The following is a 19,228-nucleotide window of genomic DNA, read 5'->3' as shown; positions in this document are numbered from 1 at the left end:
AGTATATACTAATATACAACCATTAACTTAATATAAATACAACACCACAGTGTCTTATGGAGAAAATAAACAATTTCAGCTTACACGAGCAAATAGGACAGACTGCTTCAAACAAATGACCAAAATACAGAGTCAGAAAATACAGCACCAGAGATGATAATACAGCTGCCTGAGGATGAATTTAAAAGAATGTTAATTATTCAACTTCAAGTATTAAAAGAAATATTCAGAAATCTACATATTAAATAAAGGAAGACATAGATAAAACTATGAAAAAACTCAAGAAACAAAATGCAAAATAAATTTAAAAAAAAAAAAATGGAGACCAGACAAAAGTAGCTATTAAAAAAGTCAGTAGATTCACATAGGAGTTCAGAAAGAGATAATAAATACACTGAACGAGCAAATAAATAGAATTCAATCAATGGAGAGCTGAATTACAGAGATTGAAGATAAATCTCTCTGTTTATCTGTTAGAGGAACAATCAGAAAAAAGGACATAAATATCTGAAGACAACCTAAGATTTATGTGGTACACTATCAAGAAAAGTAATTTACTTGTGAGAGGAATTCCAGAAAAGAAAAAGATAAAAAAACCCATAGATAAAATAGTACAAGTGTTGTTGGAGGAAAATTTCTTTAGCATCATGAAAGATCAGGGAATAGTCATTCAAGAAGTTGAACGAATCCAGAGGATAGACCACAAAATAATAACACCTGCACATATTATAATCAAACTGCTCAAATCAAAGATAAGAATCCTGGCAGAAGCTCAGGAAAAACAAAGAGTTGCCTACAAAGAAAAACTAATAAGACTAAACTCTGAGCTTTAGCAGGAACTGTGCAGGCAAGAAGATAATGGGATAACATAAAAAACTCTGAAAAAAAAAAAAAAAAAAAAAACCAACAAAGGAACATATATTCAGCAAAACTGTCAATCAAATATAACAGATAAATCAGGTCACTTTCAGACAAGCATATACTGAAAAGATGTGTGTAAACCAGAACATTATCAAAAATACTAAAGAAAGAACTAACATTAGCAGACAACAAACTGAGACTGACATACATAATATTAACTGTACTCAACACCCACAACTCATCTGTCAGTTTGCCTTATTGTGGTGGATAGCATGATGCTGTGATTCTGGAAGCTATGACACTGGTATTTTATTACCAGCAAGGTCACCCAAGGTGGAACTTCCAGAATAAGACAGACAAGGAATAAGGAAAGAAAGACTACTGTCAAAAATTTAATCACCTAAAACCGTATGAGAAGCAGTGGAACACTGTAAATGCCAGATATTGAATATTGAAACATGATGAAGAACACTAGAATAATTTCAGATACAGTGCAAAAAGGTGATCTCCTCAGGCTGGAAGGCTCTCAAAATAGACTGAAGAGGCATTGTCTCCTCAAAGTAGAGTTAACTATGATGATTCAAAAAGACCAAAACTTTCAGGGATCTTCATTTGCTAATGAGACACAATTCAAAATGAGGAGAAATAACTATAAACATCCATTAATTATAAGAATATGGAATGTATGAATTATGAAGCTAGAACATTTGGAAGTTATAAAAAATGATATGGGACAAATTTACACACCAACCACTGAAGGCAGTAATGATGAAATTGAAGAATTCTACGAAGTTCTTCCGTCTGAAATTAATAAAAAGTGAAATAAAGATGTATTGATGATTGCAATGCAGATGATGGGAAAAAAAAGAGGAAGGATCAGTAGTTGAAAAATATGGCGATTTCCAGAAACGATGCTGGAAATCACATCATAGAATTCTTAAGTACTGTATTTTAAAACAATACAAAAGACTACTATCAATATCAGATGGAATACACAGAAATCATACTGAATACATCTGTGGAAAAAGACAAGTTGAAAAGCTCAGTATCATCAGCCAAAACAAGACAAGGTGCAGACTGTGAAAGAGACCAAAAATGGCTCCTATACAAGTTCAGAATGAAGTTAAAAAATTAAAACAGATCCATCAGAGCCAAAATACAACCTTGTACATATACCACCTTAATTTTGAAATTATCCCAAGAACAGATTTGATGAATCATATAGTAAGGTCTGAAGACCAGAAGAGTTGTGGGATGACATCAAGAACATCATACAGGAAGAAAGGAAAAGATCAGTAAGAAGATAAGAAAAATGAGGAAGACCAAAAATGGATGTCAGAGGAGACTCTGAAATTTGCTGTTTGTCATAGAGCTGCTAAAGCAAATGGAATAAATGAGGTTAAAAGATATTAACAAAAAAAATTCAAAAAGAAGCTCAAGAAGAAAAAATCAAATACTATTATGAAATGTGCAATGATTTGGAGTTAGAATATCAAAAAGGAAGAACAAACTCAACATTTCTCAAGCTGACATCGTGGAGGAATAAATTCAAACCTCAACTTGCAATACTGAAGGATTCTTGGGACAAAATAAAGAATGATGCATAAAGCATTAGCAGAAGATGGAAGAAATACACAGATTAGCTGTAACAAAAAGAAATGGTCGATGTTCAAATATTTCAAGAGGTAGCATGTGATCAAGTGCCAATGATACTGAAAGGCTCTTTGAAGGCATTAGCAAAAAACAAGATTCCAGGAATCTTTGGCAAAGAAATTGAAATCTTTCAAGAAACTGAGGCATCACTGTAGGTACTCACTCATCTGTGACAAGAAAACTGGAAGACAGATAGTTGGCTAACTAACTGAAACAGAACTATATTTGTGCCTGTTCCAAAGAGAAATGAACCCTTTGAATATGTGAATCATGAGATCATATCATTTATATTACGTACAAATAAAATTTTTCTGAAGAAAATTTAAAAATGACTGCAGCAGTATCCTGACAGGAAGCTGTCAGAGATTCACTCAAGATTTCACTCAAGATTCAAATGGGGATGTGGAAAGAGAGATATAGCTGCCAAAAGATGGATCTTGGCTAAAAGCAGAGAATGCAAGAATGAAATTTATTCTTGAGTACACATTGATGCTCGTTTCTATAGATCCTGATAAGCTATGAGTATTTTGGAACCGATAACTGTGAAGAATGAGTATTTCAAAACACTTAGTTGCACTCATGAGTAACCTGTACGTGGATGAAGAGGCAATCAGAACAGAACAAGGGGACAAAGAATGATTTAAAATTCAGAAAGGTTTATGCCAGGGTTGCAGTCTTTCACTATACTTATACAATTTCTATGCTGAGCATTCTAAGAAGTTTGGTTATAGTAAGAAGAATGTGACTTCAGAATTGGAGGAAGACTCATTAACAAGCTGTGAAATACAGATAACACAATTGTGTTTACTGAAAGTGAAGAATACTTCAAAAACTTACTGATGAAGATAAAAGATTGCTGTCTTTGGTAGAGGTTGCTCCTCAATATAAAGAAAACAAAATTCCTCACCACTGGACCAATAAACTGAAAAAAGATTGATGTTGTCAAGGAATTTATTTTGCTTGGATCAATCATCACCACTCATGGAAGCAGCAATCAAGAAATCAAATGACTTATTGCATTAGGAAAATCTGTTGCACAGGTCCTCTTTAAAGTGTTTAAGAGCAAAAGTATCAGTTTGAGGACTAAGGTGTGCCTGACAAAATCATGGTATTTTCTATAATCTCATTTTCATGTGAAAGTTGGACAATGAATAAGGAAGACTGTAGATATAATGCAGATGGAAGAGAACACTAAAATATCAAAGATTTCCAGAAGAACAAACAAATATATCTTAAAACAGTGAACACTAAAATATCAAAGATTTCCAGAAGAACAAACAAATATATCTTAAAACAGTATAGTCAGAATGCTTTATAGATGCCAGGATGGTGAGACTTCATTTCTCATACTTTGGACATCCACCACTCATCTATCAGTTTGTCGCACTGTGGTGTCTTGTGTGTTGCTGTGATTCTGGGAGCTATGCCCCAGGTATTTTAAATACTAGCAGGCTCACCCACAGTGGACAAGTTTCAGTTGAGCTTCCAAATGAAGACAGACTAGGAAGATGAAGAGATGGACTACTTCTGAATATTTAGGCACAATAAGCATCAGAATACTGAGTATTAAAACATGTTGAAGAATATTGTCTATATATTGGCAATTAAGTATTGTCAGACATAGTGCCAAAAAATTAGTCCCTTGGGTTAGAAGGCACTCAAAATATGACTGAAGAAGATCTGCATCCTCAAAGTATAGTTGATTGTGATGCAGAGAATAGAGTAAAACTTTCCTTATGTTTGCTTATGGGACACAACTCAAAATGTGGAGAGATAGCTGTAAACATTCATTAAACATAATAACATGGAATGTATGAAATATGAGTCTAGGAAAACTGGAAGATGTCAAAAATGAAACGGAATGTATAAGCATCAATATCCTAGGCTAATCTTTAAGAAGTGAGCTGAAATGGACTGGTATTGATCATTTTGATTTGGACAATTGCATGATTTATTATGCCAGGAATGTCAAATTGGGGAGGAATGTCATCACATTCATCATCATAAAGAACACTTGAAGATTTAACTTGAAGTTAACACTGTCTGTAATAAGATAGTACCCACATGCCCTAATGTAATACCTGGGATAGGCACTTTACCATAAAGTCGGCTACTCAAACTCACCAGTCACTCCTAGGGAACTCTATACCAGGTCGCTATGAATCAAAACTAACTCGACAGCACTTAACAACAACAAGGAACCCAGTTAATACAAATTTATGCACCAACCACTGAAACCAGTAATGATGATACTGAATCATTTTCATCATTTCTTCAGTCTGAAAAATGATCATCCATGCAATCAAGATGTATTAATAATTACTGATGACTAGAATGCAAAGGATGAAAACAAAAAGGAGTGATCAGTATTTGGAAAATATGGCTCTGGTGATAGAAATTATGCTGAAGATAGCATGATAGGATTTCACATGACCAATAACTTCTTCATTGCAAATATATATTTTTTAAACAACTTGAAAGATGATTAAACAGACTTCACCATCTGGAATACATAGAAATTAAATTGACTACATCTGTGGAAACAAAGGTAGGAAAAGCTCTATATCATCAGCCAAAATAAGGCCAGGTACAGACTATGGAATAAACCAGCAAATGCTCATATGCAAGTTCGTGCTTAAGCTGAAAACATTAAAACAAGTTCATGAGAACTAAACTATGACCTTGTACATATCTCCTTGTTCTGTTCGAACAACTACCTCTTGGTCTATGTACAGGTTTATCCTAAGCACAATTAAGTATTCTGGAATACTCATTCTCTGCAATGTTGTCCATAGCTTGTCATGAGCCACACAATCAAAAATGTTTGTGTAGTCAATAAATCATAGGTAAACATCTTTTTGGTATTTTCTGCTTTCAGCTAATATTCATCTGATGTTAGCAATGATATCCTTGGTTCCACATCCTCTTTTGAATCTGAATCTGACTTGACCTCTGGCAATTCTTTGTCAATATACTGTTGCAGCCATTTTTGAATTGTTTTTAGCAAGATAGATCTTATAATATTCTTTTTAATGATGACTATGATGTGAACCTGCTTGAATTTGTCATTCCCAGCATAGTAAACCATATGATTGTCAAATTCAAAATGGCCAATTCTAGTCTATTTCTGCTTATTAATTCTTAGGATATCCATCTTTATGTGTTCTGTTTCATTTTTGACAACTTCCCATTTTTCTTAATTCATACTTCGTGCATCTCATTTTTTGATTATTAATGAAACTTTGGAATGGATTATCCTCATGAGTTGTACCTTATCAGCAAATGAAGGTCTTAAAGCTTTACTTCAATCTCATGATTACGGTCAAATCTAATTTTAGGAGTCAATTCTTCCCCATTCATATTTAAGTCAATTCTAAAGTGAAATCTTATATTCTGACACTATATCTGACAATATACTGGCACTATTAATAAGGTTTTAATCTTCTGACATTGTATCTGACAATATTCTGCTGCTTCACAAAGTGGTTTTAGCAGCTAATCTTTAAGAAGTAGTCTACTTCTTATTCTTCCTAGTCTGTCTTACTCTGGAAGCTCCCTGAAACCTATCCAACTCTGATGACCCTGCTAGTATTTATAATACCAGTGGCACTGCTTCCAGCATTACACCAACACACAATTCCATATCAGTGAAATCAACTTACACTCTTCACTGATTTTGCTTCTCTGGAGCATCCTGCATAAGACACACAGAGTTGGTCAATTCTGCTTTAATTGTATTTATATTGACTTCTGATGTGGCACTGTAGGATTAGCACTAGACTGTAACCACAAAGTCATCAGTTCAAACCCACCAGTTGTTCCTCAGGAATCCTCTACAAGGTCACTATAAGTTGGAACAGACTCAAAGGCACTTAACAACAGCAGTATTGTCTAAATTATGAATTGGAGTGTGGTAGCACTGTAGAATCAACATTGGGCTATGAATCACAAGGTCAGAAATTTGATATCTCCAATACCTCCATGGGAGAAAAATTAGATTTTTTTTTTTTTGCTCCCACAAAGATTTACTGCTTCAGAAACCCTATGTATGGTCACTTTGAGTCAGAACTGATTCAACAACACTTAACAAAAACAAACCTGATAACTGAACTTTCTTGACCCAGGAAATAGAGAAAGGTAACATAAGACTTGGTGAGAAATCTGGATATGAAGCAAAAAAGAGCCAGGAAAGATGTAGCAAAGATGAAGTAGGGTTGAAGCAAGAGCACTAGTAAGTATCAGGCGTCTCAGCCCACAGAATTTGAAAGCTTAGTGCCTTGGGCAGGAGGCGTCCTTTAGTAATTATGTGCCTCCTTTAATTTTGTCTGGGAAGCTACATTTGTTGACCCATAGAACTGTAGCCGAACATCTTTAGACTGTGCTTACTAGCAGTGTGGAATGCCTTTTGTGCATTCATCACCAGAGCTAAAAGAGCTTCTAAACTTTTCCTGACTTGGGAAGAGGCCAATTGCCAAATGGCTGAGAGAGAGAGATTGAGAACCAGAGAAACACATGTCTGTAGGTATGTCTGAAAAGGGAGAGGCTGTCCTCACTGAAGAAGTGTACCTGCTAATTTCCCTTATAAACTCTTGTCCTAGTTATTTAATGCTGCTGTATCAGAAATACCACAGGTGGATGCTTTAAGAACCAGAAATGTATTCTCTCAGTTTAGGATGCTAGAAGTCCCAATTCAGAGTGCTTTATCTTTGTTGTCTCTGGGGAAAGGTACTTGTCTCCTTTCAGCATCAGCGAGCCCAGTGTTCCTTGGACAGCTCCATACAGCTTGACATCAATCTTCCCTGGATCTAGGATCATCAAAGTGCAGAGCCCCATGTGCAAAGGAAACATTGCATTTCTGACACTTCTATCTTAGTGGTAATAGAAAGATTCCTCTTTTTCTGTTCAAGTATCTCTTCTTTTATCTCTTGTAAGATAAAAATGTTTCATGCCATATCCTTGGAACTCTCCCTAGGATCAAGGTGATGATGAAATCAAGAAGAAATGATGTGGCACTGAAATATAAGCAATGGACCACAAGTTTGGTTTTAATCACAAGGTGGGTGGTTCAAACTTACCAGTTGTGCCTCAGGAACCCTATACAGGGTCACTATGGGTTGGAACTGACTCAAAGGCTCTTAACAAAATAAAATCAGCATCCCAACTTTAATATTCTTATTGGTCTATCACAACAAATCATGCTAGCTACATCTCAACCGTTAAACTACTGAGAATCCTGGCCTTGTCAAGTTGACACAAATTCTTAAGTATTACAACCTTTAATCTTGAGTATTGTCTGTGAGTCCTGTGTTGCCATTGCAATGAATTCTTGAACAAACTTAGGAGTGGAAAGTGCCATGAAATTCTTAGTGCCAGAATTAGTAAAGAAAGTTGAAGGACAGAGGCATGTCCAAATACCCTCTCATAGGGATTGGTCATGGAATGATGTTGAATTTGATTTCCCTTCCCCCTTTGTTGCATTTTATTTCCCATCCCCCTTGTGAAGTCAGAAGAGGTCAAATCTTTCCCCCTTGTCATTTTTACAACTAAAAATAAATTCAAAATTATAGATGCAGGTCTCTCTTGTGGATCATATTTTAGTGGATGATGCTTATCTAAAAAACAAAACTAAAAAAAAAGGTATGCCTCAGATTAGATTTTAACAGGATATTAATGTCATATGGAAAGCATGGTGTGAACATGGCACAAGCTTCTCTGCTAGTGCCAGGATGCCTTAGGGCATATAGAAAAAAAATCACATGAATCCTTGTTAAGCAACTCCAGTATAATTATGTATTTCATACCATCACAAGGGTGTAGAAAACAACAGAATTCCTGAGAGATTTCATATCTATATCTAAGAAATCCTTGTATAAATAAGCATAAACATAGTAGCTATAAAAAGAAAAGAAGCATCAGTTCAAAACAAGAGACCACGGGAAACAGCCATATCAAATGTCTTCTTGTAAAATAAAATGTCTGTGTTCTGTAGGCCATTATATCTACATAGCTATAAAGTGTGGTGACAGGAAGTAAAGATATATCAGAACAGTTGACATTAATACAAAAATATTAAATACTAGTTTGACAAATAAAGGAGTCCCTGGGTAGAATCAACTTGACAGCAACTAATGACAACAAGATGACAAATACAAGGGAGTCAGGTATGAAAATAATAAGGAAATAATAAAACTTTGAGTGACCTCCTCCTTGCAGAGGCTCTTTCTTAGGTCCTGAATACCAAGTTATGTTGCATTCATGTATCATATTCTTTTTTCTTATATTGGGATCCTCAATTTCATACATATCACACTCTAGAAAATCTATACCAGTCTCCAGTAAAACCAAAAGCTGATTCATATTTACACACAGTATTCATTGAGAAGTTGCTCTGTGTCTGGTAATCTGGAGAAAAGATGTTGAATCTGCACACCACTGACTTTCCATAATGGAACATAATCACTATCAGAGAAAATGGACAATGAAGATACTGTCATTGGTAAATATAGATCTATAAACTAGAGATTATATCTATAAACTGTGGATAATTTTTTTTTTCCAGAGCACCCAATACATAGACTCATTTTTTTTTTTTCTCAGTTCATGGTTTTAGAATATTCAATTGGGTTGCTAAAATATAAAATACCTTGCTGTTTTTGTAAAGTGTCACTGAGTCACTTCTGACTCATAGAGACCCTCTATAAGATTTTCATGAAGCAGGTGGTTGGTTTGACCTGTCAACCTTGTGATTCACAGTCCAGTGCAGATCCTACTATGCCACACCAGGAGGCCAATACGTATAGGTTAATAATTCCATTTTTCATAGTAGACCAGAAACTAATCTGAAAAACTAATACCCTATGTGAGCCTTATGATGTCTGTTGTAGCTGTAAGATCCACACTGGACTGCTAATCGCAATGTCAGCAGTTCAAACCCACCATTCCCTCCTCTGAAATAAGGTTGCTATGAGTTGGAACTCACTTGATGGCATTTAATAACAATAATAGTGTGCCTTAGAATATGTGTTTATAAATATAAGCATACATATTTTCTTGTAAATATAGGTTTATGGATAGTATTTGTGATTTCTGAAACTATGTTTTCATAAGTATCTTAAATTTAATCAATGTATTATTTAAAACATCTTTTGTTCACAACAGATACATTTTTGTTGTTTTTCTCTAAATATCTCTTACTAAAGGAGTAACATGAAATGTGAAAGTTGCTTGTAGGTGAACTGTACCTAGGTAAAATTTTATAGAATACATTGTAATTTCAAACTTACCAGGATTCCACTGTAAACATCATGCATTTGAACAATTTACTTGGTCATCTATGAACAAGGAATCAATGTCTAGGAATCAACAGGATGGTGTTTCTCATTTTTGCTTCTCTAATTGACTGTGAAATGGATTTCTGCCCTACTTGTTGGTAAAATTTTTCTCTACATACCTTTGTTTATGTGAGAATGAGACGTCTATATAAAATAAAGGAGGATAATATATAACTGTATTTTAGGCTGGATTCTCTGAAGAAGCAAAGAAAGTGAAGGTTGTATAAGAAAATAGATTAATCTCAAGGAACTAGCTGTAGAAGCTTGCAAGTCCCATGTCTGTGGATCAGATGTTGGATTGGAAACTTCTCTTAATTCATATAGCTACAGGGGATGATGAATCCAGGATAAGCAAGTCAGAAAGGAGGCTACTGGCTCACAAGTCCTGGACATTGATGAGTCCTCAAGTTGTCAGATAATATGATAGGTTTCTGGCTCAAGTCAGATGATAAGAACCAGAAGCAGAATCCAGAGCAAACACAAATTTAAAGAGCTTTGCCAGGACCTCTGTATACATTCAATACAGGCCACACCCTTGAGGAGACACCTTTACTACGTTTATTGGCTTATGGGTCCTGCATACCATCCTACTTTTACAACCCAAATGCTCCTTAGATGACAAAATGCTCCTAAGATGGCAAAATTCCTTTACTTATACTTTACACATGTTATCAGAATGAGTCAGTCCCTGAGGAAGAATAGCATAGTTGATAAAGTGGACAATCAGCAAAAAACATGAAGACCCTCAATGACATAGAATGATAAAGCTGCAGCAGTAGTAGGTCCAAACACAATAATTGTGAGGATGGCACAGGAATGGTCAAGGCTTGGTTCTGTTGTGTGTAGAGTCACAATGAATCAGTAGAGTCTGACAGCATCTAACAGCCACAACATACCACCCTGCCCCACTTACATAGGATCAGGGTTATTAGCCTAGGTAAGGATGTTGCGTTCCACTATAATCCTTTAAATTAGATGAGGGCTGATAACGTCCTCCACTATTAGAGATTATTGCATCATTACTTAACTGCCGCACTGCATCATTACATAGCAGTCAAACAACTTGTCCAGCCAAGTTGACACACAACATTAACCATCACTGTCTATCAGTTGTCTATTTGGCACCTGTACACATCTCTTTAAACCATAAATAGCCTCTAAATGATTGCAATTATAAAAACGTATTTGTGCTTAATATGAAACTAACACTCATGCAACCAAACCACATTACTCCATTTTTATCTTTACTTTTAATTGAAAAAAGCAAAAATATTTGATACAAACATGACTTTTGCAGTCCTCATTTCTGCAGTTCTTCATGTGGTCATAGCTGGTATTCAGAACTACATTCTCCCATACACATTCTATATTCCCTTTACCCTCAGCAAGCACTTTAACTGGCCATAGTTCTTTGTATGCTGGGTTCACCCAAACTTTTATTCTTGAAGAAACTGGTTATTAGTAGTCATGCTGAAATTTGGTTGACTTCAATCACAGGGCACAAAACTAGGAAAAGACATCCTAATGAATCTCCTTTATCCCAGAAATATGCTTCTTTACCTCTATTATGTAATATTAATCTGATATCTCCTTGATAATCAAAAGCAATTATACCAGTCAAAATAGTAACTCTCTTCTTAACTTGATCCACAGGTATGATTAATCCAAAGTGTCTGTGTAGCATTCTTAACTTATAGTTCAATTTAATCAATATTGTTTCTTCAAGTGAGAGTATTCATTTGTTTTTAAAAAAAGACCGCTGTACCCATAGAATGTAAGTTTGCAGTGACAGGATGCAGGAATTTTGCAAATGGGTCACTAGGGAAAAAATTGAACAGTACAATTCCCCTTTTTTCCTGGACTCCTGAATACTGGCTATTGGAGAAAGAGAATTACTTATTTTATGCTCATTTATTACATTTATTACAGTATATTACAACATCCTAACAAATATTGGCCCAATCCTGCAAGACAATAAAGAGGCCCACTCCTACCATCATGGCTAAAGGGCTGCTTCTGAGGCTGGTGGGCTAGCACTGTAACTGTGCCCTTAGCATAACATTCAATTATCTATCAAGCCAGCTGCTTTAGGATGATGGTAAAGATGGTAAAACCAGTGATTTCCAAAACATGGGCATGTTGCTGCACTTCTTTTGTGGTGAAGTGCCTAGACCTGAGGTAAGACATTATAACAATGAAGAGGGAATTCTGTAAGTTTATGCATGATGGTTTTGGTAGATGAATTAGATACAGAGAAGGTATAGTCATATCCAGAGTTAAATATTTATTCCAGTAAGAATGAAACACAGCCCTTTCCATGATATAAGTGATCCAATATGCCACCACAGGTTTGGTGGCTGATCACCCTAAGGAATGGTTGAATATTGTCGAATTCATGGTGGTCTCTGTTGCTAAAGACTGAACATTCATCTGCAGCTTTACCCAGTTGATTTGATAAGTGGAATTTTATGTTGACTAACCTATGCATGATTCACAAAAATGAATGTCTTTATGTAGTCAATAATGCACAGGTAAACATCCTTCTGATATTCTCTGCTTTCAGCCAAGATCCATCGGACATCAGCAATGATATCCCCCATTCCACGTCCTCTTCTGAATCCGGTTGAACCTCTGGAAGTTTTATGTCAACGTATGCTTACAGCCATTTCTGTATTACCTTTAGTAAAGCTTTACTCGCATGGGATATCAAAAAGATTGTCTGATGATTTCCATATTCCGTTGGGTCACCTCTCTTTGGAATGGGCACAAATATGGATCTTTTCCAGTCAGTTGGCCAGATAGCTGTCTTCCAAATTTTTTAGCATAGATGAGTGAGTGCCTCCCGTGCCACCTCAGTTTCTTGAAAGATTTCAATTTTCATTCCATCAATGCTGGTGCCTTGTTCTTTGCAAATTCCATCAATGCACCTTGGACTTCTTCCTTCAGTATCATTGGCTCTTGATCATATACTACCTCTTGAAATGGTAGAATATCAACTATTTCCTTTTGGTACAGTGACTCTGTGTATTCCCTCCATCTTCTTTTGATGCTTTCTGAGTCATTCAATAATTTGCCCAGAGAATCCTTCAATAACAAAAGTCAAATCTTAATTTTTTTTTTCCTTCAATTCCCCCAGATTGATAAATGTTGAGTGTGTTCTTCCATTTTTGTTTTCTGACTCCGGATCTTTGCACAATTTGTTGTAATATTTGACTGTGTCTTTTTGAGCTGACCTTGAAATTTTTCTGTTCCACTCTTTTGCCTCCTCAATTTTTCTATTTGCTTTATCAGGGCTATGCTGGAGAGCAAGTTTCAGTGTCTCTTCTGACATCCATTTTGACCTTTTCCTTCTTTCCTGTCTTATTAATGACTTTTTCTTTTTTCCTGTATGATGTTCTTGATATCATCCCACAAATCTTCTGGTCTTCAGTCTTTAGAGTACAATGTATCAAATATGTCCTTCAGATGATCTCTAAATTCAGGTGGGATATATTCAATTCATATTTTGGTTCTTGTGGACTTGTTTTAATTTTCTTCATCTTCAGTTTGAACATATGAACAATTGGTGGTCTTTTCCACAATCTGTCCCTGGCCTTGTTTTAGCTAATGCATTGGAGATTTTCTATTACTTCTTTCCACAGATGTAATCAATTTGATTTTTGTGTATTCCATTTGGTGAGGTCCAAATGTATAATCATCTCTTATGCTGTCTAAAATAGGTATTTAAAATGAAAAAATCATTGATTTTGAAAATTCTATCATATGATCTCCAGTATCAATTCTATCACCAAGGCCATATTTTCCAACTACTGATCTTACTTCTTTGTTCCCAACCTTTGCATTCCAACCACCAGTAATGATAAATACATCTTGAATGCATATTTGATCAATTTCAAATTAAAGAAGTTGGTAGAATTCTTCTATTTCATCCTCACTGGCATTAGTGTTTGGTGCATAAATTTGAATAATAATTTTATTAACTTGTCTTCCTGTAGGCATATGGATATTATCCTATCACAGACAGCATTGTACCTCGTGATTGATCTGGTTATGTTCTTTATGACATTGAATGCAACACCATTCCTCTTCAATTGGTCATTCCCAGAACAGTAAACCATATGGTTTTCAGATTCAAAATAGTCACTACCAGTCCATTTCACCATACTAATGACTAAGATATCAATGTTTATGCATTCCATTTCAATTTTGACAATTTCTAATTTTCCTAGAGTCATACTTCACACATTCCACATACTGATTATTAATAGATGTTTATAGCTGTTTCATTTCATTTTGAGTTGTGCCCCATCAGCAAATGAAGGTTCTGTGGGCTTCACTTCCACAGGCTTTACTCCATTACTTTATCACAGACAACTCTACTTTGAGGAGACAGATCTTCCCTAGTTCCATTTTGAGTTCCCAACCTGAGGAACTCACTTCTGGCACTATATCTGACAGTGTTTCTCTGTTATTCTTAAGGTTTTCAGTGACTAAATATTTGTAAGTAATTCAGAACTTCTTCCTAGTCTGTCTTCATCTGAAAACTCATGTGAAATCTGTACATCATTGGTGATCCTGTTGGTATTTAAAATACCCATGGCATAGCTTCCATGGGATGACATCAATAACATCATACAGAAAGAAAGCAAAAAGTCATTAAGAAGACAAGAAAGAAGGAAAAGGTCAAAATGGATGTCAGAAGAGACACTGAAACTTGCTCTCCAGTGTAGAGATGCTAAAGCAAATGGAAGAAATGAGGAGATACAAGAGCTGAACAGAGAATTTTAAAGGTCAGCTCAAAAAGACACAGTCAAATATTACAACAAAATGTACACAGATCTAGAGTCAGAAAACCAAAAAGGAAGAACATGCTCAGCATTTCTCAAGCTGGGGAAACTAAAGAAAAAATTCAAGCCTCAACTTTCCTTATTGAAGGATTCTCTGGGTAAATTATTGAATGATGCAGAACGCATCAAAAAAAGATGTAGGGAATACACAAAGTTATTGTACCAAAAGGAAATGGCTAATGTTCAATCATTTCAAGAGGTACCATATGAACAAGAGCCAATTATACTCAGGAAGGAAGTCCAAAGTGCATTGAAGGAATTGGCAAAGAACAAGGCACCAAGAATTGATGGAATAAAATTGAAATCTTTTAAGAAAGTGTGGTGGCACTGAGGGACTCACTCATCTATGCCAAGAAATTTGGAAGGCAACTGTCTGGCTGACTGGAAGAGATCCATATTTGTGTCCATTCCAAAGAGAGGTGACCCAATGGAATACAGAAATCATTGGACAATACATTTGATATCCCATGCAAATAAAGTCTTACTAAATGTAATAGAGAAATGGCTGCAAGCATACATTGACAGAACTTCCAGAGGCTTAATCCAGATTCAGAAGAGAACATGGAATGAAGAATATCATTACAGATGTCTGGTGGATCTTGGCTGAAAGCAGAGGGTACCTGAGAGATGTTTACCTGTCCTTTATTGACGACACAAGGCGTTTGATTGTGTGGATCATAAGAAGCTATAGACAACATTGTGAAGTATGAGTATTCCTGAACTCTTAATTGTGCTCATGAGGAATCTGTACATGGACCAAGATTCAGTTGTTAAAACAACATGGGAACAGTGAATGATTTAAATTTAAGAAAGGTGTGCGACAGGGTTGTAGTCTTTCACCACAGTATGAAAAATGGACAATTGAGAGGTGGTTCTGACTCACAGTTTCTGACTTTTTACTGTTTCCAAGGATGTAAATATTTTTGCAAGCTGAGTCTCATCTTTCTTCTACAAAGTGTTGAGTGAGTTTGAACTACCAAACTTCAGGTTAGCAGTTCAATGTTTATCCTGCTAAAGCAATTAATCTTCATCTGCAATTGTTTTTGTTATTGTTAGGTGCTGCTGTGTCATTGTGTCAGTAACAACTCGTAGTGACCTTTTGCACAACAGAATGAAACACTGAAGAGTCCTGCGCCAACCTCATATTTGCTGCTACACTTGTGTTTATTGCTGTGGCCATTGTGCTAATCCATCTCATTATTGGTATTCCTCTTTTTACACTAACATTCCACTTTGGCAAGCATGATGGCCTTCTCTAGGGACTGGTCCCTCCTAATAATATGTCTGAAATATGAGAAAGGAAGTCTGGCCATCCTGACTTCTAAGGACCATATGGCTATGCTTCCTCCAACACAGATTTTGGCAGTCCATAATACTTGTACTATTATCCTCCAACACCTTATATAACTCAAATGCATCAACTCTTCTATGATAATTTCTATTCATTTTGTCCAACTTTCATATGCATATGAGCTTGTTGCAAATACTATGGCTTGAGTCATGTATACCATAATCCTCAAAGTGACATTTTTGTTTTTGAACGTTTCAAAAAGAATTGTGCAGATTTACCAAATGCAATACATCATTTCATTTCTTAACTGATGATTACATGAATATTGGTGGTTTATCTGAGCAAAGTGAAGTCTTTGACAACTTTAACCTATTCCAGGGAGGCAGACAACACCTGTGAAAGCTACTCTGAGTTAAGCAATAAGAAGAGTGAAACGGGAAGGTCACATTCTGATCACATTTACTTGAAGGCAATCAGCAAGCATAAAAAATACCAAAACACATACTCAATTAAGTATTAAAGTCACAGATAAACACTAAACATATCCAAGAAGCAGAAGCAGATGCCATATCAGCACAAGTCTAAAACATGACAAAATGTCTGAGACAAATGACCTAAAGGTAGACCTGGACTACATTCTGTAAGGAGGGAAGGCCTTGGAAATGCCTGAGAAGGAATTCAGAAAAAAAAATGATTATAAAGTATTTCAAATGCTTTACAATGGAGTTGAGAAAAATAAGGAAGAAGTCAGGAAAGCACTACAGGAACAGGCAAATAAGATAGATACAGCATTGGAAACAATTAAAAACCTACATAAAGAGGTCAAAATGATCAATAATAGAATATCAGAAATAGACAATACACTGAAAGGGCAAGGGACTAGAATATAAGAGATGGAAGGCAGAACCAGTGAGCTGGAAGACAAATTTCTCAATACCAGTAAGATAGAAGACCAAACAGGAAAAAGGATAAAAAAAAAAAATCTGAAGAAGGTCTAAGATTCATGTTGGACAACATGAAGAGGAATAACTTAAGAATTATCGGCATTCCAGAACAATAAGAATCACATAAGTCCACAGAGGAAATAGTTGAAAAACTGCTGGAAGAAAATTTCTCTAATATCCTAAAAAGAGAAAAGATAAACATTCAAGAAATTCAATGAATCCCAGGAAGGATAGACCCTAAAATAAAATCACTGAGATTTATAATCAAGCTCTCCAATATCAAAGATAAGGAGGCACTGCTGAAAGTAGCTACGGAAAAGAGGAGCATTACATACAGAGGCAAGCAAGTCAGATTGAGCTTGGACTGCTCAGCAGAAACCATGCAAGCAAGAAGGCAATGGGGAGAAATATATAAAACCCTGATAGTAAAAATCTGCCAAACAAAAATCCTTTATCCAGCAAGGCTATCAATCAAATATAATGGTGAATCAAAACATTCCTGGATAAACAGAAGCTAAGGGATTTTTCCAAAGCCAACCCTGTGTTACAAAACATCCTAAAGGGAATTCTCTGGACTGAGAACCAAAAAGAACAAACAACAACCAGAGATTGACATATGTGACTGCACCTCCCAGAATTAAATTGACAGATGGAAGAGTTGAGAATAGAACAAAACGATAAGAAGAAACTCAGAGAATCTGGGAGGTCAGTCTATCAGCAAAACAATTACAATATAAAAGAAGGCAAACAACATAAGAGAGATCCAGATGGTGAGAAGTTCAGGTCGATTAGAGGATAAAATAGACTGCACTGAATGGAGATTAAAGTTAATAGACTATAAAGTAACTTCAAAAAATTTTAACACTTCACAACATAGCAAGAGAATGAAAATCCAAGAAGAACATGGAAATATTAAAACTATGAAGAAACTCACAAGAAAGAACACAAAAAGCATGAACTCAGTAAAGGAAGACACACAAAACAAAGAAAGCAGCAACACCACACACACAAAAATTATATAATGCCAGTAATTAATCCTTACCTATCAATAATTATGATGAATGCAAATGGATAAAATGCACAAAAACAGATTAAAAGTCAAAGGATGTAAAAGAATATACTAAGCTAATTGCAACAAAAAATGAACAGGAGTGGCAATACTAATCTCTGATAAAATAAACTTTAAGGCAAAAAACAGCATAATAGATAAAGATGGACATTATCTCATAATTAAAGGGAAAATTGAACATGATGACATAATCATAACAAATATCTAAGCTCCCAATGAAAAAGCTCCAAAATATATAAAGCAAACTCTAATAGATTTGAAGAAATATACAAATCTACAATAATAGTGAGCGATTTTAATACACCTACACCGGTTTCAAAAATGGATAGAACAACCATAAAGAAACTCAACAAAGACACAGAAGAACTAAACAACGCAATCAGCCAACTGGACCTCATAGATATATACAGAGCATTCAACCCAACAACAGAACAATGCACATTCTTTTCCAGTGCACATGGAACCTTCTCCAGAATATACCAGGCCACAAAACAAATCTCCATAAATTTACAAATATAAAAATACTACAAAGCATTTTTTCAGACCACAATGCTATCAAATTAGAAATCAACAATAGTAAAACCAATGAAATAAAGTCAAATATATGTAAACCGAATAACACCTTGCTGAAAAGTCATTAATAAGAATGTTGTTAAAGAGGAATGGTGTTGCATTAATTGTCAAAAAGAACGTATCCAGATCAGTCATGAGATACAATGCTGTCTTTAATAGGATAATCTCCCAGTACCTACAGGTAAGACCAGTTAATACCATTATTATTCAAATTTACGCACCAACCACTAAAGCCAGTGAGGATGAAATAGAATTCTACCAACTTCATCAACCTGAAATTGATAGAACACACCATCAAGTTGTATTGATCAACACTGGTGATTGGAATGCAAAGGTTGGGAATAAAGATGAAGGATCAATAGTTGGAAAATAGGGTCTTGGTGATAGAAATGATACTGGAGATTGCATGATAGAATTCTGTAAAAATCAATGATTTGTTCATTTCAAATACCTTCTTTAGCCAGTATAAGAGACAATTAAACACATGGACCTCACCAAATGGAATACACAGAAATCAAATTGACTACATCTGTGGAAAGAGATGACGAATAAGCTCCATATCATCAGACTAGGGACTAATCTCTTAAATTTATAGGAAACTACAACACTTTTACTAGAAAAAGACAAATAACCCAATTAAAAAATGGGCACAGGAAGCA

This window comes from Chrysochloris asiatica, unplaced genomic scaffold (assembly GCF_000296735.1).
Source record: "Chrysochloris asiatica unplaced genomic scaffold, ChrAsi1.0 scaffold00120, whole genome shotgun sequence".
Lineage (NCBI taxonomy): Eukaryota > Metazoa > Chordata > Mammalia > Afrosoricida > Chrysochloridae > Chrysochloris > Chrysochloris asiatica.
Note: the sequence above shows the minus strand (reverse complement) of the source record.